We start from the raw sequence: 23,177 nt of genomic DNA on the forward strand, positions 1-23,177 counted from the left end.
AAAACGTGTATTCTGGTAAGCCTACCTCCTTTTTTCTATTAGCATAGTTATTTCTCAATTTTTACTGTTCATATTTCCCTTAGAGAGTTCCTATTCTGCTTTGAATCCATTATTAGCATTCACCCATTCATCTATCAACATTTATTAAGGACCCCTTGTTTATAAGACTATCCCTGATGTTTCAGAAATGAAGAAATGCTACTTATCTTCAAGGAATTCACAGACTCACTATGCAGTGAAATTTAAAAAAAAATTGAAGTGTGTTTTTTAGGTGCCGTGATAACTAAGTTTGGAAACAACAGATGAGAGTGCATATATCTTAGACAGGGTGTGGGCATGGGGGCTTCAGGGAAGACTTCCTTCAGGAGGTGATACTTGAGCTGATCTTGAAGCATAGGAATTGACAGATGAAAAAAAAAAAAAACACCTTTCAGGTAGACAAGTGCAAAGGCAGAAGGCGAACACGATTAAGATATCCTCGGGGAACTGTGAGGTCCTGTCTAAGTACCTGTGGGGTGATGCCTGAAAGATATTGGAGAGGTCTTGGGCCAGGAATCTGCACATGCTCAGGGAGCCATTGTCGGCGCTGTTGGTGAGGACATAGAGGAGATTGCGGTGGAAGAGCAAGAGTGCTGCTGGTGGGAGATAGTCAGGACTAGGGCGAAGGCAGCAATGGGTTGGTAAGCAGAACTCCTCAGTTTGGTCATCATTGTTCATTGGTGGTTCCATTGCATGAGACAGAACAAAGATGAGCAGGTTTGGAGTGGTGGGTGAGATGGACACGCTGACTTTAGTTTTGTTAATCCAGATTCCTTGACCTGGAAACTGGATGTATTCTCATGCTCCTTGAGGGACTGGTCTTGATAGACCCTCCCGCCCCACTGATTTTCTACTCCCTTTTGTGAGTTTTCTTACCCACTTGTCCTTCAGTGGGGAAACAAATTATTGGTGAAAGCGCAAGTCGTTCAGTCGTGTCTGACTCTTTGCCACCCCCTGGAATTCTCCAGGCCAGAATACAGGAGTGGGTAGCCTTTCCCTTCTCCAGAGGATCTTCCCAACCTAGGGATCAAACCTAGGTCTCCTGCAGTGCAGGCGGATTCTTTACCAGCTGAGCCACCAGGGAAGCCCAAGAATACTGGTGTGGGTAGCCTGTCCGTTCTCCAGCGGATCTGCCCGACCCAGGGATAGAACCAGGATCTTCTGTATTGCAGGGGGATTTTTTACCAACCGAACTATCAGGGAAACCCCAAAAGAAATTAAAGTCAAACCTCTGTGAGCTTAGAACTAAATTAAATGAAAATTGTTATTATTTTTTAATGAGTGGATTGGTTTGGCATTTCAGTACAGGAGTAGAAGACCGACTTTAATTAAAAAGGTAGTCTTTTCTGTTAATTCTTGAGGAATCCTGATACTAATTGTAAATGAAATACCTAAACAGAGAATGTTTGAGGTGGGAGGGAACTTTGCAACTTACATCACCAATCTCAGCTTCTGGGTAGGAAAAATGGAAGCCAGAGAGCACAGGTGACTTCCCAGTGGCGTGCGCTCTGGTCCAGGGGTGCACCTAGCTCATACATGCAGTGTTTCCTCCCATTTGCCCCCTGACCCCCTGCAAATAATCCTATTGAGATAATAGAACAGGGCTGGAAGAAGTCTAATGTTCAAGGCTGCTCCGTCAGTGGTAGACCCCAAGTCCACTGGATTCTTGATTTTAAACTTATTTCAAATTAATCTCATTGTTCATCAGTCAGCAAGTATTTGTTGACTATCTGGTATGGAAGGGATGGTATGGTACCCAGTTATTGTAAAGCTGAACAATAAATAAGCTATTTTTCTCTTCAAGAAGCTTGCCTGTTAGTTATTCAGATAACTTATAATGGGTCTGGCAACTACTTATAAAATGCTTAGCTTACCAGACTTAATTATGGACATGTAGTACACATACAGAGCACCCAACAACAAGAAAACACAGCCATACACAAATCTTGTTCACTGTTACTTTTTTAAAACTTTACTTGGGCTTTTTTGGTCTGTTACCTTGTCTGCACAGGGGCAAGCAGTTTCCCACCTAGCCTTGGAAATGCCTGTGTACCTATAGGCAAATAAAAATTAAAACCAAACAATTAGAAAAAGAATGTTGATTGCCTTTATTCAGTTTATCCTTGTTGAACTTTAATTAGGAAGAATGATCTGGTGGAAATTTTGTTTAGGTTGGTAACATAAATAGTTGCAAGAGGGCATTGGAAGAATGGTTTTTATTTAAAAACCTTTTATTTATTTGGCTGCACCGGGTCTTAGTGTGGTGCATAGGATCTTCAGTCTTCCTTGGCAGCATGCAGGATCCTTAGTTGCTGCATGTGAGCTCTTTGTGTGTCTTGTGGGATCTAGTTCCCTGATCAGGGATCAAACCTGGCCCTTCATCATAGGGAAGATAGTCTTAGCTACTGGTCCACCAGGAAAGTCCTGGAAGAATGATTTTTAAAAGCATTAATTCTCTGTTTGTTTATTTTTGTACTACTCTTTTGTAATAGCCCCCTTCAGTGTTTCTGCAAATTTCTTTAGATACAGTTCTGAAGAACTTAACCATGGAGTAGTTGTCTTATGAATAAATGTACTAGGAAAACTTACTGCCATTCTAAAATGAAGACTACTTCTACGAAATAGTAATTTTTCTAGAATTCTTTATGTGTTTCTTGTGTTAACCTGTTCCCGCCAAGTAAGAGTGTGGTACATTTTATGCTGCTTTGAATTTAAGTCTAGCTTCCTTGATGGCTCAGATGGTAAAGAGTCCACCTGCAATGTGGGACACCTGGGTTCGATCCCTGGGTTGGGAAGATCCCCTGGAGAAGGGCATGGTAGCCCACTCCAGTATTCTTGCCTGGATAATCCCCATGGACAGAGGAGCCTGGCGGGCCACAGTCTGTAGGGTCTCAAAGAGTTGGACACGACTGAGTGACTAAGCACAGCACAGAAACTTAGCATTTAGTGATTGAGACGTTTTCTTTATCAAGTTTATGAGCTTGAAATGCTTAATACTTATTGTTTCTCTGTAACTTTAAGCTTCGTTCATTCCACAAATATTTACATAAGGCTAGTGGGATGCTGAACTAGGCATTGGAGATACAGCAGGACGTTGGATATACAGAGTGCCTACTTTCAAGAAACTCACTGTTGAAGCTTTGCTAATGCCTGTCTAGTAATGTATATAGACCCAGGAATCCCAGAGTGAAGCTTTGGAGAAACAAACATCCCATTAGCAAACTAGAAAATCTGGTTCCGGCCCATGTGGGTGGTAATCCTGCAAACTCTTGTAAAAAGTGCTTTGAGATCATCCACTGATGAAAGCCTGCATGGTGTTACATGTGAGGGTAATCATCAAGGATTACCACATCCCTGCCAGACAGCAGATAAAATACGCATGCCTCCTGGAAATGGGGAGCTCGAAAGTTCTTCAAGGGTGGGATTTACGTAGGTGAAACTGGGACCCAACAGAGAGGTGATCTGACTCTGGTGAAATTGGTTCTGTTTAGAGAGTAGTGCATTGAGGCAATGGAAGAAATGACAAGTTCCTTCTTTCTTACCTTTGCCTGTTGTTAATTCTTCTCTACTCAAGATGCTCTGATTCTTTCCTCAGAACTTCTGAGAGACTTAAATATAGCTGGGATAGAGCTACCTTGGATTGGGCTCGTTGGATTTCTCAAAACTCAGATCTCATCCAGGAATTGACATGACCATGAAATAACTGCAGACCTATTAATTGGGTGAAGACTAACAAGATTTGAAGAAACTAATACCTATGGTATGAAAAGGAGATAGAAAAATAAGGGGGTAAATGTGATGGATCTGTTGAATTTCTTTATCTAGCTGCCAGCTGCTCTACAAGCCTGCAGAAAGGCTTGTTATGTAGCTGGTAACATCAGCTGACCAGAAATGCTGCATTTTCTTCCCAAAATGGTTAACAAGTCACCTTTTGGTCTTGCGTGGGGAAAGAAATGAGGAAAGAAGAGGAGAGAGCAGGAAGAGAGAGCGAGCAAGTGAGTTACATGGGCTGCATGTGAGTGAGGGGGTGTGTGTGTTTCTCTGTCTTTCTTTCTGTCTCTGTCGAATCTTCCTTTCCCTGAAGTCGCACCTCCTATCTGCTGAGGAGTTGACGAAGGTGTTTTCTATTTTAGTCTGTAGCCTTCCCATCTGGTGTCTGGATTTCTTCTAGGCTGCCACTGGTGGGGGAATGAGTATGGGGTATTAGTTGTCCATGTTTTCTCCTTTCAGGTTTTTTTTTAATAGTATTTATTTTTAAATTACTAGTTTTATGAGTCATAGTGGTCAAATTTTGGCAATTTCATATGATTCAACCTATTAATTCAACCCTTGTGATTCTCAGTCTTCCTCAATATTTCCTCTTCTAACACCTGCTCCTTAAATTTTAAATTTTTAATAATAGCTATCATCTGTTACCACCTGCTGGATGTCCTGTACTTCACATGTGGCACCTCTGCAAGGGAGTCCTGATGTCCATTTTGTCCCTTTACAAGGGAGAGACTGTGGCTCAGACAGTTGGCTTCCTGTACAGTGATTGGCAGGGCAGGACTCAACCCAGAACTCATTGGTTCAAGTCTGGAACCCTCTTGTTGCTACTGTATTCCAGTGCGTTTGTTTCCTTGAGTTTTATCATGATCCTTGTGCTTATATTTCTGGCACAAATAAATGAGCCTTTGATTGGACAGAAAAATGGAATTTTGATGGGCCATCAAACCACTTTGGATGATGGTATTTGAGTTTATAAGTTATCAGCAGGTTATATTCAGAAATATAGTCTGGTACTTAACTGTACTCCCTCCTGTCATGGTTCACAGTAGACGCCTCTCTTCTAAGCCAAATTATAATTAAAATTCTGGAAGAGAAAGTGCTCTGATATTTGGACCTTAAATCCATCCCAGGGAAATCTCACTTCTTCCTGTCCCCACTTTGGCTGGTCTTCTACCTAGGCTTTGTTGTTGTTCAGTCGTTAAGTCGTGTCCAACGCTGCGAGAGACAGACATTAATCTTTTTCAATCGTTTCCTTAAAACGTCCTGGAGACTTGGTTCATTCTCATGCCTGCCTCCTCTCCCCAAGTCTTTTGCTAGTGAGTTGGAGTCCTATTCTGAATCTAAATGTATACCTGAAGAGAATAGTGCTTTGAAGGGTAGAATTCCTTCCCAGGATATCTTGAGAAATTTGTATTTTTCCAAATTACCAGAAAAAAATCAGTTAAAACAGGTGAATGGGAAATGTGTTGCAGTTCTCCTGTGACAATTAAAACAATCAACATAGAGACATTAATACATCAAAGGAATCCACTGACGTCAAGTTGCAAGCTAACCTGTGGAAGTGAAGGATAAGATTGACGTTTTCCAGAGCCAGGTCATGATAGGAGTGCAGAGGAGAGAATTGGTCATGATTGCTTGTAGCTGTTGCTGTGTTATAAATGTGTGCTCGTGGGCCTGTCTGCTGCTACTGGTGAATCACACTTACAAATAAACTAAATACAAATTTGTATGCATTGCATGTGGTATACGAATCCTGTGAGTGGTATTCCAAGAAATATGTTTCCAAAGCAAAATAGGCCTTTAAGATGGCAGTTTCAACACGTGATTCTGTGTAGTGCTGTTAACCTTCTTCATAGATCCAAATGCAGGTTATTTCGGGGATCAACAAACCTTTCCTCTGAAGGGCCAGATAGTAAATATTTTAGGCTTTGCAAGCCATATGGACTGTGTCACAACTATCAACTCTGCCGTTCCGTGTGCAAGCAGCCGCAGACTATACGTAAAATGAACAAGTGGGGCTGTGTTCCAATAAAACTTTTGTTTACCAAAGCAGACTGTGGGCTGGATTTGGCTTGCTATTGGAATGCTCCCCAATAATGCTCACTGACATTTGCCAGCATTTGAACATGTGTTACAGGCTATATAGTTCTTTGTAAATACTATTGAGTTTGTTTCTTATTTCTTTAACGTTTCTTTTAGGTATCTATAATAATGGGAAAAGGGTGTTTGGAAGGTTTTTTTTTCCTAATAGCTCATAATTTGGGGAATTCTGGGGAACTTTCTGGAAATTTCAGTTTCTCCTTCCCGAACCCCAAAGCTTAATGGCTATAGAGACTTTGGAAGTCCCTGGAGAAGGAGATTTGCTGTGCCCTTGTGCTCCTCTGTACGTCTTGATTCAGTCAGCCTTTATCTTTCCTCAGCTTCCGTGATTGTCCTGGTTCCGTGGGCTCTGTGGTGTCCCCAAGCGCGTCAGACGTGTAGGACGTGTGACCTGCTTTTTTTCCCACTGGAGATTGGGAATCTTGGGAACTGGTTGACATCTCTTGCTGCTTTTCAATGCCTTGCCCACATATTCAAGTATCTGGAGTAGATTATTCTTCAAGCATCCTTGACATTATATGATTGGTTATAGCGATGTTATTTTAGAGCCACACAAGAGGACACTTGTAGTATCGTGGATGATTTGTGTATTGTTTTGGATTGGTATACTTTATGCTTTTCTACCATGCTCCTTTAGAACTTCTATTATTTTAAGAAGTAGTAAACAGGGAAGGGAGCTAAGACTACTACAAGAACTCATTTCAATTCTTAGGAATAGTCAGGATACAGTTTTAACTTACTGGTAATTAACACAGATTTTGACCTTCCTCTCCATTTTTGTGTTCTTAGGATTAAATCAGATAATGAAAGTGTGTAGTTAGCACAGCTCTAGAACTAAATGATAGCTGGCATTTTTACTAATGTTTTTAAAGCTTTTTTTGAGGGCTCTGCTTGGTCTTCATTTCAGCATGCAGGCTTTTCTCTAGTTGCGGCATGTGGGGGCTTTTCTCTAGTTGCAGCACTGGGGCATCTCTTATTGCAGAACACGAGCTCTAGAGCATTGGGGCTCAGTAATTAAGATGCGAGGGCTCTCTAGTTGCAGTGTGTGGGCTTATTGCCCACAACATATGGGAACTTAGTTCCCTGAGCAAAGATGGAACCGTAGCCCCCTTCATTACCACTGGACCACCAGAGAAGTGCCACCAGTTCTTAAAGATGGGAGATATTAACCTTGTTTCATGGCAAAGGAAATTGCAACAAACAGGGGTTAAGTGGTTTATGGACGATCACATTTAGTAGGTTGGAAAATTGGGTTTGACTCTTTCCTAAGTCTATGTTCTTGCTGTCATATGCTGCTTCATTTCAGTTAACAGTAATTCTGTAGCAAGATACACCATGGTTTATTTGGGTTGTGAGGCTGGGTGGATAGACAGGGAAAGTATGGGATGATGTCTTTTGTCTTTTTTTAAATTGAAATACAATTGACATATTTGTTTCAGGTGTACATTACAGTGATTCAATATTTGTGTATATTGCAAAATGATCACCACAATAAGTAACATCTATCACTATACAAGAGATGATGTCTTGAAAGGGCAAGGATCTGTAGTATTTGAAAGTCACAGCTTCTAGAAGCCAAGAATATAGTTATAATTAAAAAGTTGAGAAAACTTGCCCTGATTTTTTTCTCCTGTTGCTTAGCTGCTGTATTGACTGCCAAGAACATGTCTGATTTTAAGTACCTTTTATGCTTGCTTGTTACTCAGTCCCATCATATTACAACAACTTTTAAGAAACTATGCATGTTCTCGTAAATTGGATTAAAGAAAAATGTACTACTATGTTAAGCCTGCAGTTGGAGTTAGAACGTTTTTTTGGATTTCTCCTTTTCCCCTTCCTCGCGCTCACCCTCCACTTCACAGGAGTGTGCCTCTAACCTTTGTGGGTTGGATTTTCACAAGGCATGATTAGTTGCCAATAATTAAACGTCCATAGCTAAACAAGTAAATTGGCCAAGGTTTTGGAAAAAATTCAGTGAAAGTTTTGTGACAGGTTGTAGCACTTTGCTATATGCACATGGTGTCTGACTTAACGATGGTTCGACTTCACGATTTTGCAGTGTTAAGATGGTGCGAAAGTAATACGCATTCAGTGGAAAGTGTACTTTGAATTGTGAATTTTGATCTTTTCCTGGCCTAACGAACGACGTGAGACATGCAGTGCTGTCTCCTGAGGCTGGGCAGCAGTAGCTTCCAGTCAGCCACGTGATCACCAGGGTAAACAGCCAACACACAGGCATGCTGGTTGTCACTTTCCCTACGGTATTCAATAAAGTACATGAGAGATTCAGCATTTCATTCTAAAATAGCTTTGTGGGAAGTGACTTTGCCTGACTGTAAGCTGATGTAAGGGTTCTGAGCAGGTTTGAGATAGGCTGGGCTCATCTACCATGTCTGGTGGCTGCATGCATTTTCAGCTTAGGGCATTTCAACAATGGGTTTATTAGGATGTCATCACGGAAGTCAAAAGAGATCTGTATAGCTATTTATTTTATAGCACTGATTGTAATTGGCGCACACGCCTCTTTTTTGTTTGTGTTTATTTTTTAAAACGCTCTTGGGGTTTTGAACAAGACCTGTCAAGATCTGTCACGGTTGCTATTGGCATGGAAGGTATTGGTGCAGAGATGGGTCCTGAGGAGAACATTTGAAGAGTTAAGGATTTGGAATTTGCTTTCCACCGTTGCTCTCATTTTACTGACTTGTTCTTCTCCATAGTACACCACAATTTTGACTTCAACCTATGGGTTATTTGAGAGCCTAATAATTTTAAAGCAAATATTAAACTATGCTTAATTTGAAGACTTGATTTTTATCTAGTAACTCTTGAGCACCAACTGTATGCTAGGTACCATGAGGAAAGGAAAGCTCAAATGAATAATATGTGATCCTTGCCTAGTTTCATTTATTTATTTATTTATTTTTTGAGATGAACGCAGTTCAAGGCAGAGGATTAAGTGCCAGGTCATATAGAGTGAGTCTTGTAGAATATAAATACAGAGGAATTAGAATGGAAAGATCTGGAAAATATGTCAATCATTAGGGAAGGCTTAAGCAAGGCAGGAGAGCCTGAACAGGGTCTTGAAGGAATTCCCTTCAGGAAAGGTGATAGGGCAAGGTTGGCAGGGAAATTAGAAGTACATCTGTAATTTTAAAAAAGCACTGTTTTAAAAAGAATCAGAAAAATATGCACCAGTATTTATTACATTTTTTTGCTTATCTAAAGCTCCTCCCCCCATAGTACCTATAACTTGAAGACATGGCCGGCCCTAGAGACAAGCTGGCCCATTTGAACTGGCCACCTTCTAAAATGCAGTTAGTCTTCAGCAGACGTGAATGTGACTTCTTGGTGTGAATCTGCCAAGTTTCCTTGGCCCGGGATCTTGGAAAATACCAAGGTTTCAACAGTTTGTTCGGAAACTCAAGGTTTGTGGATACTGCTTAACTGGAGTTTGTTTTTAAAGATGTCCACTCTAGAAATGGATTTTTACTCTTTAACGTCACTAAATGATTGCTGAAAATGTCAAGGTTCTGGTTGACCTTTCTATGGGGGGATATTTTTTTGTGTCTTATTTTTAGTATCTTAGTTTTTTGTCCGTCTTCTTTTTATATTCTCAATTCTCTCTTCAATTGGATTGTGAATTTAAACTGAAGTGAGGCAAGTTTTTTAAGTTATTTGTAAAACATTTCCCTTCAATTCCAAGGTTGATGTGATTTTACTTTCAAATAATTATTGAGGAATGCTGTATTTTGGATTTGTTTTCTGCTTAAATTTATTTACCTGAAAGTGTTCTTGGCAAAATGGTCCTTGAGATTAAAAAAAAAAAAATGCTATTTTCTGAAAGGCATAAGTTTTTCACTGTTCTTTGAATGGGAAAGTTTGCTTCTAATAAAAATTTCCTCTTCCTTTGGCAAATATTGATGTTTTTGAAGTCTTCCTAAAGGAAAAGGGAGCTTGGGTGGCTTTTTGTTTTTTTTTTTTTGATAGTTATCTGGAGCCCCTTTCCCTTCCTCTGTGTGCTTCCAACCCCACCTTTGTTTTAGGAGTCTTTGAACTAGATCTCTCTACCACCGAAAATGGAGGTTGAAAATGGACCCAAATCAGGTTATTCCGGGTGAAAGCAAGAGAAACTGATTACTCTGGTACATGGGGCATCTCTCACAGCAGCCAGGGGTCTGGAGAGAGACTTTCATTCTGTACTTGTAGACAGCTTGAACCTTGTTTTTCCCAGGTACATAAAATAATTAATATATGCAAAACCATTGTTTTTGTTGGTTGGTTTGTTTTTGTAATGGCTAGAGTTCGTGGTGTATGGACTTTAAAGGAACTTGATTTTGAAGTTTACCAACTCAGATCCTACTGGCTTTTGTGTCATTTAGAAAAATATTTAAGATTCATGTGGACTCATGACCTCAGCCTACTACGTGTCTGTGTCGGACTTTTCTCCATCCTTGCTGCAATGGTAAATCAGCTGTGGCTGGTGGTCCCATTTGAAACGCTTGTCCAGTGTGCATTTCTTTAGCCTGCACGTTCACAACTGCAGACTGCTCTTCTGAATAACTTAATTTTTCTTTCCCTCTGCAGCACTGGGCCGCTTGTGAGCATCACGCTGCCAGCGCAAGAGCTACTGGAGAGTTCTCTTTATTCCTGGAGACTCCAGGAGTGCCTCTCCCACCGCTAGGAGTGAGTGAACGGAGCCTTGGGGAAGAGCCCACTGCTGGAAGGACCGTGGGAGGAGATGCCTGGGAGCCAGCTCTAAGGTAGCCAAGCTTTTACCAGGAGCTCTCAGTGGCCTCATCAGGGCTGGCTGTAGAGCTGTTCTAACAATTCCTCTCTTTTATGACACGGGAAATTCTTAGCCATAATGATCAGTTGTTAGTTTGTATGAACCCAACATAAGAAAATTAGGACCAAACCCAGTGGCTCTTTATCCTTGCATTACCTTGAAGCTAGGCATTTTTTCTTTTTTTGGTGGCGCTGCTTGGTTATCTTTCAACTTTGCCAAGTTGTTCAGATACTACCATTTCCCTACATATAAAATGCTTCTGCCATTCTTTTCACCTTACAGGACTACTACTTTTTGCCCCCATTTCCTTCTAAGTAGACTATGTCTTTGAGCAGTTTTAGATTCATGGGAAAATTGAGTTCTCATAGACATTCCCGTTTCCATACACCCCTACCTCTCCCAGACTCTCAGTCTCCCCCAGAGAGTGGTCCGTTCATTACAATAGGGGATCCTGCGTGGACACATTATTATTACCCAGAGCCCATAGTTGTTGTTGTACATTCTATGGATTTGGACAAATGTATAATAATATAGATTCCCCTATTATAGACATTTTTCCTTTTAAGTAGAATTTTCCTACAGAAAAGTTTTACTGCCCTAAAAATCCTCTGTGCTCTGCTTATTAATCCCTCCACCCACCCACTCCCTGGCCACCACTGATTTTTTTAATTGTCTCCATACTTTTCTTTTTCCCAGAGCTATATTTTCATAATTTGCTTTCTTGGAGTACTTTGAAATCCATGTAAAGAAGTCTCACTCTCAAGATGAAGTGCTGTTAAGGCTGTGTTAAGCTATGGTGGTAACTCAAAAAACAGCTTACATAGGGTCTGTAAGATGTTTCTGTGAGCAGAGGCCTGAAGTGCTCAATGTTGGTGGGTGTGCTTCTGAACTAAAAGTTGTGTTTGCCTGGATATGGTTTGCATCTTGTACACAGAGACAGAAGTGTGAGGTTTCTGCAGCCTCCTTAGGTTCGGAATTTTGGGGCAAGATCTCTAGTAGCTGTCAAGTGTTTTCTTTTTTGAGGAACATTCTAATATATTATTTTCAGGAACTGTATTTTTTTTATGTGAAAGTGTATTTTTATTTAATTTCAAAAAGTATAAAACAATATAAAGATAAAATTTCCTCCCTCTTTTTTTCTTTTACCTATAGCTAATAATCTGGAACACACAATTTTTCATATACAAACTTTTCATAGGCACACAGATTGTGTATATTAATTAAAAATTGATGGAAGTGGCTACATATTTGGTTTTACAGCTTGCTTTTTCCTTCTACTTGATATGCTGTAGACATTTTTCCTTTTAAGCAGGATTTTCCCTTTTAGGAAGACTCTCAATGTAAGTAATGACTTCTTAGGGTTCTGTGTATGGCTGTAACATAATAACAACCAGTCGTCAAGTGAGGGGTTAGCCTATAAATTTAAAGGGGGATGTGGGTCGTGCGGGGGGATCTTTCACATTAGGGCAGGAACAAAAGCCTTGACTGTTGACATTGGACATTTAGTCATTGAGGATGTGAGTTTTTATCTTCCAGGCAGATGAGGCGCAGCTTGGGGCTGTTGCTGAGGTGTCAGTTATGTCAAGTTTTCATCTCCTGGATGCCTGGAAGGAACTTTGGCACTAGGCTGTGTTAATATGTTAGCATAGTTGTTAGTTCTGGCTACTGTCCTTGGAGCATTTTGAGATGTTTTCATGCCCATTTAAGGTGGCATGTGGTTGAATGAGTTTTAAGAGGAGGTAATGAAGAATAGGGATGGAATTAAGAGACTTGACTTTATTTTGCATATATATTTATTTGAGGGAGGAGGAGGAAATGATGGTGTTAGTTAATTGCTAGCCCTGTGATTCTTAATCATGAGACAGGGTTAAAATTACTCAGCTCAATAACTTCCTAGTGTAGTTGACAGCGAGAACCACCAGAGAAGTTTTTAGATATCAGGGGCCAGGAATGAATAATGGTATTGTTATTATTTTATAAAATACTTAGTTTTAGGAATATAATAATCAATGTTTATAAGATTTAAAAGGTACAAAAGAGTGAAAAATAAGTCCTCACTTCCCTCTGTCTCAGTATTCTTCCTAGAGACAAGCGTTGTTACCAAATTCTTATGTATTCTTTCAGAGATTTCAGGTATATATATCAACATATAATTTAAAGATTATTGCAGTTTCTTTCTTTTTTTTTAACCCAAGTGATAACAACATACACCGTTTTATTCTTTTTTCATTGAAATACCGTCTCTTGGAAGTTCTTAATATTAATGCTGCATTCTTTCCTAATGGAAGCCTAACATCCCATTTAGAGGTGGGCTGTAATTTACTTAACCAGTACCTTATTGATGACTATATAGATCATTTCCTATTTTATTATCATAAACCAGGCTGTAGGGAATAATCTTGTACATATATAATGTTAAACATGTTTGTGAACGTATCTGTAGGATCCATTTCTAACAGTGGAATTGCTGGTTCAAAGAATTATGTGCATTTTAATTTGGGTTGCAATTTATTGCCAAATTGCAAGTTCATAGAGCTTGCAAAGTTTTAGATTCCACCAGCAGTGGATGAGAACCCTGCTTCCTCATACCCATGCCAATCACAGTATAATTGTCAAACTGATAGGTTTTCTTCTTCACCAAATCAATAGGTGAAAAATGACATTTTAATGGAGCTTTAATTTGCATTTTTTCTTATTTTGATTGACACCGAGCATATTTTCATAAGTTTAAAGACCCTTTGTATTTCCTGTTCTGTTCCCTCTGTGTTAATTCCTTTGTCTGTTTCCTATTGGGTTATTGATCTTTTTATTATCAATTCACAGGAGCTCCTATTTTATTATCAGTTCACAGGAGCTCCTATACATGAACAAATTAGCACCCCATCCTTGTGATATTTATATTTGGTCATTTGTATAAAAATAATTATTTTGCTGTGTTTTGTTGTTGTTGTTGTTGTTGTTTTTTATTTGCTATGTCTGACTCTTTGTGACCCCATGGACTTTAGCCTGCCAGGCTCCTCTGTCCGTGGGATTTCCCAGAGAAGAATATTGGAGTGGGGCTTCCCAGGTGGTGCGGTGGTAAAGAATCCAGCTGCCAATGCAGGAGACACAAGAATACTGGAGTGGGTTGTCATTTCTTTCTCCAGGGGATTTTTCCCAACCAGGGATTGAACCTGTGTCTCCTGATTGGCAGGTGGATTCTTTACCATTGAGCCACCAGATTTTATATACTTAAATTAATCAATTTATTTAGCAGGTATTTATTGAATCCCTCTTATGCATTAAGCACTTGTTCCAGGCATTAGGTTATACAATAGTAAAGAAAATAGATCCCAATTCTTGCTACACGGAGCTTACATTATAGTGGAAGAGATAGTCAATAAAAGATGTTTAAAAATATTTATAGAGGGGATTCATTAGTGGTCCAGTGGTTAGGACTGGACACTGCCAGGGCCAGCTTTGATCCCTGGTCAGGGAACTAAGATCCCGCAAGTCATGTGGCACAGCCACCCCCACCCCGCCCCCAATATTTATAGAGATAAATATATAATCAGCCTTTTTTTGGCTTCAGGATTTTGTATCACAATTAAAAGACTGTTTCCATTCTTAGAGCTAAAGACTTATTTCATGGTTCCTTGCAGTATCATGTTCTTTTTTTAGACTTAAATCTTTGATCCACCTGGAATGTTAGGTATGAATCTAACTCAGTTTTTCTCTAGGTGCTCTATTAATTAGGATAAGGCTGAGTTGCTGTAACCAAGGAACTGAACTATGCCATGGGTCAAAGAACAGAGAAGTTGATTTTTGTCCTCACTTAACAGTTCCAGTGTGAGCAAAGGAAGTCTGCAGAACCACCCATATCCACTGGTCACTGGGAGGCAGGTTCTGTCTGTCTTGTGGCTCTGTAGTTATCTTTATGGTCATAGCTGGGTTGCTACCATAGCTGGGTTCCTTCCGAGTGAAGGACGAAGGAGAAAGTCCGGGGCAAATGATCACATGTCACTTCTAATTCCATTGGTGAGAACTTAGTCCTGTGATCACATCTAGTTGTGAGGGAGGGTGGGGAATGCAATCTGTGCTGGTCAGCATGTACCCAAGAAGTGAAGAAGGAATTTTAGTGGAAAATAAGCAGTCTCTGTCACATTGACTGGTCATTGCAATTTTACTGAATAGTCCCAAATTTTCTCTTTTGATTTCTTTTGTCTTATAAATTCCCATATACATTGTGGTTTATTTCTGGGATATCTGTTTAGTTTCACTGATCTCCCTACCTATGCATGTAGCAGGATCATACTGTTTTTCTTAAACTCTTGGAGCTTAATATGTTTCTTTTCCCTCTTTTGTAGAAGTAGTTCCATTTTACTGAATTTTCATATTTACTTTAAATTTCCTTCTATAGAATTTTAATTTTATAGAATTTTTCTATTTATCTCTGTGTGTGGTTTTGATAAAATAAGGACTTTAATCATATCTAGTCACCACTCTCTCCACCCTAAGAAGAAAACCTGTTAATATGATTATTGGGATTGTGCTAAATAAGTTTTGTGAGAGAAGGTCCATAGCTTTATGGTGTTAATTTTTCTTATTTGGTGATTAATGTTGCACAGTGTTTGGAAAATACTGATTTGGATTCTATAATCATTGTATATCCTTGACCCATGAAACATATGTAAAATTGAAGTAGGAGAGAGGAAGGACCAACTTATAAGATGTTGTTACTTTTATTTTAATACTTGATTTCTAATTATGACTTGGTAAGTGAAGCCTATTTCTCTATTAAAAATTAATAAACTTGGAATGTGAAAAAACAATATTCCCACTGAAGATAGAAAGTAGTTGACATTTCAGAAGATTATTGTATAAACTTGTTTGTAACACAAACCTGGGCAAATTTTTGCATATATATATATTTGATACTCAGTGTTGTTACTGCCTCTGAGAGTGGGTGTGTGTTAGTCTGCACCTTTGTTTAAATAATACACATTCCTCTTTTGTTTCTCCTATTTATCTTTTTATTATATGAAGTAAAACACAGATACAGATATCACACAAAGTATACATAGCTTAGTTAATTTTTGTAAGGTGAATATGTTTTGTGACCACCATGCAGATCAAGAGACAGAATATTAGCAGCCCCCTAGAGCTCCTTGGCGTGTCCCCTACGTGTCACTCTCTCTCTCCAGAGGCAACCAGCTTCCTGACTTCTATAGTAATTGCTTCATTGCCTTTCTGTGTGGTTTCATCACCTGCCTGTGCATATCTAGCTACTGCAGTTTAGCCTTGCATTTCTTTTTATGTTTTTGAAGTTTCCTAAATGGCAACCCACTCCAGTACTCTTGCCTAGAAAATCCCATGGACCGAGGATCCTGGTGCAGGCTACTGTCCACGGGGTCGCAAAGAGTTGGACACAACTGAGTGACTTCACTTTCTTTCTAAACCTTAGGTTACCCCTCCAGCCCTTTGCTTTCCTTATAGCTTATATGTTGAGAACCCAGCCATTTGACCTCTAATTTCCCACTGGCTGGGTGATGGCATTGTGTTTGTTGAATTCAACTTGTTCTTTTTCTTTTGGTAGAAAACGGTAATTTAGGTCCACAGTCTGGGCATCCAGAATGCTCACTGATGCTGGGTAGGTTGGTTTAATGGGCAGAGGATAACCATGTATATTTATTATATACTGTGTATATTTATTATATATATATCTATATAAATAAAATGGTCAATGAGTTCATGCTGATGCTTCCAATTCAAATTCAGTTTATATGGTTCTTATTTAACCTTTTCAGTATTATATCTCTAACTCCTTTGTTCCACCCAGAAAATTTAGGTTGTCCGGAACAGCCTGGAACAATAGCATTTGAATTGGCTATAGTTACACATTTGCTGCCTTCCACAGGATGCACACATATTGTCAACACTGCCCCAATCCTAACACTGTATCACTAGTGATGAGAACTGAAAGGCGATAGAAACAGTTCCTTTTTGATGTGCTATCCCCATTCTCTTCCCAGTTTTCAGGGGGAGGAATAGGGGATGTTTATAATTGTTGAAAATTGGGCAAATTTAAACACTGATTAGCTTTTAGATGATGTTTGGAGGAGAAAGACTTAATCCTGTTGGGTGAAATGTTGGTTTTATAGTCATGTTTAGAGAAAGTCCTTATCTGTTAGAGAATTTGTGGGTGAAATGATGTGACTTCTGGGATTCTTGTTAAAATACATCAGGAATGAAATGGGCAGAACACGGAAAATGAGATTGTTTTTGGAACTGGGAGGTCAAAATAGGGTTTATTATCCTTTTTCTTTATGTAACTTGAAATGCCTGTTATAAAAAATTTTTTCTTTAATTTTAAATACAGTGAAAAGACGAGGACATATGATAGAAAAAGAAGGTGATAAGGAAGGAATAGTCAGGGAAGGGAAATATGAGTAAAGAAAGCATCCTCAGCTGGTGGTTTGGGCTGGCTCAGTGGTGGTGAAGCTGGGTAGCATCTTGAATGAGGAGAAGGGAGGCCCAAAAGATGTGATGCCTCAAGGGAAGCCGGCATCTAAGAGGAGAGAGGCAGAAGAAGAAGCTAACATCCAAGGAAACTGAGCAGGTCCAAACCAGAAACGTAAAGATAGCAGAGAGATGGAGCCTCCTAATCCCAGCTAGGGAAGAACCCAGGGGGAGAAGGAGGTCATCAGCCCTGCCATGCTGCCCGGTGGACCAGAGATGCCACCCTCAGCATTCTCAGCATCACCCGAACTGCTGTGGGTCTGGGGGATTCCTTGGCCTCATCTCAGGTCAATCAAAGAAAAATCTTGCGGAGTGAGGTTTCCAAGTCTGAGTTTCGAGGAAGCTGGGAAGCTGCCTTGTTAATCTGAAGGATAAGGTGAAGTGTACAGAGTTAGAACCTTACCCGGAGGCGTTTGGTAATGGACTGAGTGGAGACAGCGAGGAGGTGCTGGGAGCTCTGTAGAGTGCTCTTTGTAGGAAGTTTTCTGCAAGGGGAGAAGGGGGTAGATTTGTAAGAGGGCTTGGGACTGAGGGAGGTGGTGGTTGCTAAAATAGTTTGGCTTATAACAATGTAAGGGAGGTTTGCTTGTCACAGTGGAGATGTGAGTGGTTCTTCATGCACGAGGGTGACTGAACGGCAAGGCCAGGCATGCGGTCAGGGCCCACCAGCACCAGGGGGGTTACATTTTGGCAAGATCTAGAGTTTTGATGGTTCGGGGAGCTTGGAAATGGTCATCATGGATTAGATGTTCTATGTGTTAATATTTTGAATGACACACTGAAAGAGGAGAGATAACCAAGAGTACTTGAGAGGTCCTTCTGCTTCTCAAGTTCTCACTGGGCCTTGATGTCCATCCCTGAGGAAGAAGGAAGGAGCGGGGCTTTTATGGCTGTCTTCGGCCCTTTGCTCTTGATCAGTGCTCCTCCCGCTCCTCTTCACATGCTCTCTCTTTCTTGTTTTCCTTTTCCTTGTATTCAGGTAACACTCATGTGTAGAACATCCCAGAGGGGTTGCCTGCCACGGGGTGGTGGTCTTCAGTTGTTTGCTTTGGGACTGACTGTTGGAGGGATTCCTCCATTTTCTGGATTTCCTAATGTGTGTCTTTGAAAGTTGTGGGGAGAGGACTGAGGTGAGTACCCTGTTCTTCCTGCTTTTCTCTGCCTCAGGGTCTTTGTTTTTCATAATAGGTTCGATTCATCATTTTTACCCTATAAACTTCCTACCTCTGTGTACTTGGGGACATCCTCTATTTCCTGGATTTTATTTCTTCTCACTTAGTTGAGTGCGTTTATTTTTACTTGCCATTAATTTCTGATTTAGGTCCATTGAGTGTTTGGGGTTGTGTGGGTGGCTTTTGGTTATGCTGGTTTCCTGGTCTCTTTCCACGTGGCCCCAGAGCCTCTCCCTGTCTCGTTTCTCCTCCTCCTTGTTTTCTGTTATGGTTACTTCGCTGCTAACTTGTTCATCTTGTACACTGACCCTGTGTACACGGCTCATTTTCTTTCTCATGATCATATTTATACTTTTGATGGATATATTTAAATGAACAGCTGTGCATTTGTTGAGTCATACCACAATTATCTGATTCTGCTTTAGCTGCTCGACTGGCAAAAGCATATTTCAAGCTAAGTTGTGAGAGAATTCCATTAATCACATTCTCGCTGGGGGAGGGGAGAAGAGAATAGACCACTAAGGAAAGTCTTTTTAAAGATTAATGTTAATTAGTTGTTCCATTATTTTAGAATAGATTGATTTGGTTACTATTTAAAGTGTCACCTGAAGAAACTTTATAAAGATATAAATAACTATAAAGGTTTAATGGTATCAGTCAGGCTAAATTCTCTGGAATTGTTGATGCGAGGATAAAGTTAGTAGCTGCTCTATTTAAACAGATAAGGGGCCTTTAAAAGAGTTTCTTTCTGTAAAGACTGGTGTTCTTGACTCAGCATTTGTTGAATTCATTGGCTCAGTATTTTGTTTCAAGCCTCCTGAACAGATAACATATGATACAGAAGATGTTACAACTTTCTTTTTCTTTAAATGTATTAATTGCTAATTGTAACCTCTGATTGAGTCTTTGGCTTCCATCAGCCAGATCTATTTTTCTCTTGACACTTCCTAAGGGTTCTTTCTGAAGGTTATTAATAGGCATGGAAGCATGGCTTTCCAAATAGTGTCAATAACTGTTAGAAGACGGGGGTGGGGTGGGGTGGGGAGGTGGGGGTGGGTGAAATATGTCAATTTCTGACTCGTAGGAGATGTATTTTCAAGCTCCAGAAGCTGTCTCCGAGGTCACTTGGGATGGCTCTGGGCAGATCAGCTGGTGTCTGCAACCAGAGAGCCAGGCAGTCCTGGCCAAATGGGCTAGTGTCCACCAGGGAGTCGTCTGGTATACCCGGAGTCTGCCAGCCATCTTTTTCTTTGGCTGCTGCTCTTGGATGACACCCTTGAAAACTGAAATCCAGGTTACAAATGATATCTTTTAATTTATCTCCAATACCTGGTTGGAGCTATATTCCAAAGAGGATGAGGGGCAGCCTCCTCCCCCAGTCACTTCCTTGCCAGGCTGTAAAAAAAAAAAAAAAAAAAAAAACCCCGTAAACCTCACTTTCCTCAACCAACCCAAAGTGTAGCATTGACTAAGAAGTTAAAATTAATGTGCTTTAATTCATATTGCGTGCCTGGTATGTGCCAGGCACAGGGATGTATAGCCATGCACCAGATAGAGTTCTTACTCTCACGCTGCTTGAATTTTGGTGTGTGGAATAGGGAGTGGGAGAGGGAGAGTCATAATAAAAACTAATAATCTAGTACATAAATGACAAATTGCACACAGCGCTAAATGCCGTGAAGAAGCTGGCAGCACACCAAAGGGGGTGAGGGTGGGGAGGTGTGAAGGAGGAATGGACTGGAGTGTGTAGGGGAGTGTGGATGAGAAGAGCTCTGGTCAGGCTGGATCTCCACAGAAGTATGCTCTAGTGCTTCCCATTTGAAAAACAAAAAGAGATATACCTCCCTGGTGCTGACATCTTAATTTCTCCCCACCCTTCAAATTATTACAGGTTAGTCCTATTGGCCTTAGAACTGGGACAGTTGTGTCAGATGGCAGTGCCCAAGCCACCATTTGTCAGATGCCTGGAGGGATAGGAAGATCTGACTTTAAGGCTAAAGGGGAGACTGCAGGCAGTTAGAAATGTGGCAGGTGCCGAGAGGGCATCTAACTGAGGGCTTGGGGAGGAGATAAGATGTTAGCTGGACGTCACAGTGCCTCATCTAAGAGGAGGGGTGTGGGTGGGAGGGGGCGAATAACAGGTTCCTGTCTACCAGTAGGTTAAAAAAACAAAACCAAAAAACTCCCAGTTTGTAAACTGGAGAGAGAGGAGCCCTGAGCTGCCTAAGAGAATAAAACAAAACAGCTGGGAGATGATGGGTGCTTTCAGTTGAAACAAAGCAGGAGAGCCGTGGCTATTTGATACAGAGGGAATGAAGTGGAAAATGAAGGAGAGTTTCCATGTAGTCAGGGGCATTGAAATAAAACCAGGTCTTGAGATACCAGGAAGGTATGTGGTGGGTGATCAAAACGTTGGTATCGGAAGCTTAGCTTAGCTATTATCTGTGTATCTGGTAGGGGTGTAACAAAGTCAGTTCTGTCCTGTATACAATTAAAACAAACCTACTGGGGATTCTTCAGTTCTACATGGTAGCTTAACTTAAACTGCTCATTTATTTTCATTCAATTAAGCCTCATTTCCCCGCCCCTCACCCTTTTTTTTTTTTTTTTAAATATTAGTCTTTTCCTGTCCATTCCAAACCATGTCTTGGGTCCATCTGTCACAGCTGGAATGTTTGGAGTGTAACTCTTTCAGTCAAAGTGCTTTCTTTCCTGAAATCATCTGTAATTATTTCCTCTGACCACAAGATGAACTGATCCAGGGGCTGGGTTTCAGTTCTGTAGTACTTGTCCAAGAAGCTATTTGTATTCATCTGTCTTGAAAGATCAAATTACATGCTAATATTCTGAAAGTAACACCCCACCAGAAACCCTTCCGCAGCAGTGAAGTCTATATAAAACCAAGTACTGGCAACTTGTGCATTGCCAGTTCAGACAGAGTGTGGTGTTAAAAATATTTGCCAGGTCATTTGTGAACTGGAGAAAAGACCCTGACTTAACTTATATGGTATGATGGCTTTGGTTTAGCCTTTCTTTGCATCTATAACTGACAGCCCCTCTCTCCCCACCCTTTCCAAAGGCCCAGGTAGTTTGGAGCAAGCTGCCCTTGGGTTCTCTCTCTGTTGAGCAGAGAAGGGACATCATTATTGTCACATAATGGCTGATTTTTGTCTCACTTGGAGGTGGTGGTTGTAAGTATACCTTCCCTCAAAGTTTTGTGTCTGGAATTTATCTTACTGAGTCTAACTTTGCCCCCAAATGTGCCTGATTTACACTAATTCCGGTTTTTATTTTACCGTGTGAGTTGCAAGAGAATTGAAGAATGAGGATGGTAGGTGGGAGGTAGAAACTACTTGTATACCAGCAACATGGCTTATTTTTCCTTTCACATCAAGTTCTTTTTTTTTTTTTTTTCGGGGTAGGGGAGATAATTAGAGTATATGAAATTAATTCTGAGATTAGAGAAGTAGAAAGAGGGCATGCTTGAAAGGTGACCCAAATAACCATGAGTAAAGATTGTTTTCCAAGAGGAAAATCAAGATAAAGTGCACAGTGTGTTGAAGCTTGGATAAAATGTTAAGGATGACAAAAACAGATTGCTAAACAATGGCTGGTTTAGTGAGGGTTGAGTATGTTGGTTGATTAGGACCTGAACTCTGGTTAGGTGGGCTTTGAGTTTGACTTTGTGTCCTTGAGTGAGTTACTTCTACCTACCTACTGATTTTTCTTGTTGGTAAAATGGAATTAATATGAATATTTATTTTAGAGCAGTGGTCCCCAGCCTTTTTGGCTCCAGGGACTGGTTTCGTGGAAGACAGTGTTTCCATCACGGGGGAGCGGGGGACAGTTTCAGGATGAATCCAGCACATTACATCTATCATGCACTATATTTCTATCATTATTACATTAGCCCTACCTCAGATCATCAGGCTTGAAACCCTGAAGTTGGGGACCCCTGTTATAGAGTGTTTTGGGGAGAGGTGAAACAAGATAATACTGTCCCTAAGCACAGTGCTTGGTTACCCAAGTATCACTACTGTTACTGTACTAACGATGTGGTGTTGACAAATAACTGAGGGAAAGCGGAATCACTCTAATTTATATTATATTAAAGGGAAAATTTTTTTTCCCTTGTGGTAGGCATAGGATAGGCCATATAAAAGATACGTAACAGGACAGTCATGATAGTCCTCACCAACAGTGAGTGAGCATCTTTACGTGAATGGTGGAAAAGTCATTCAAAATAGGAATGGATGAATGTACAACCTATCTTTCAAAATTCTAACTTGGAGATTGTTAGAAGTTGAATTGAGAAGAGTATCAAACAAGTCCCTATTGAACGAGTAGGTGCCCAGTGAATTATTCACTGAACAAATGGACAAAGCTAATAAGTCTAGGCCACCAGGCCAGACAAATGGACATTTTGTAGGATTTTCTGATGGGAAAGAATCTCAGGGTTCCTCTTTCAGCTTCTCTTTCATCCTCTACATACGGATGACAAATTGTATGCTGTTCATAAGTCTAGGTGTTAGAAGTATCTTTTACTGTATCAATAATTATCTTTTATAGTATCAATAATAATCAACTAGATTACTTAATATGAGCCCTAAAGGTTGAATATAGAAGTGTACTATACTTGTGGTTATTCTGTGACTGACATCAAAATGCTTTGTGATTTTTGAGGGAATGTGTTGCAGTGTATCAGTGGCTTTATCCAGCTGTAAAACTGTGATGAGAAAAAGAAGTGCTAAACTTGATCTCAAGCCCACACATGTTAAAGATTGAGCTAAAGACTAGCTCCTTAACTGAATATC

The 23,177-nt window shown here is 40.3% G+C and overlaps 1 protein-coding gene across 2 annotated transcripts in view; it reads left to right on the forward strand.

Moving 5' to 3' along the window:
- ACVR1 (activin A receptor type 1) overlaps nt 1–23,177 on the forward strand; it is a 130,962-nt gene that overhangs the window by 46,801 nt on the left and 60,984 nt on the right. Inside the window, exon 2 of one of the 2 annotated variants that reach the window (XM_061437447.1) lies at nt 10,492–10,667. The exons of the other annotated variant lie outside the window; for it this stretch is intronic. The gene's annotated coding sequence lies outside the window, so the exon portion shown is untranslated. The remainder of the gene's footprint in view (nt 1–10,491; nt 10,668–23,177) is intronic. 2 annotated transcript variants of the gene reach the window in all.

This window comes from Bos javanicus, chromosome 2, assembly GCF_032452875.1.
Source record: "Bos javanicus breed banteng chromosome 2, ARS-OSU_banteng_1.0, whole genome shotgun sequence".
In the NCBI taxonomy this organism is placed as follows: Eukaryota; Metazoa; Chordata; class Mammalia; order Artiodactyla; family Bovidae; genus Bos; species Bos javanicus.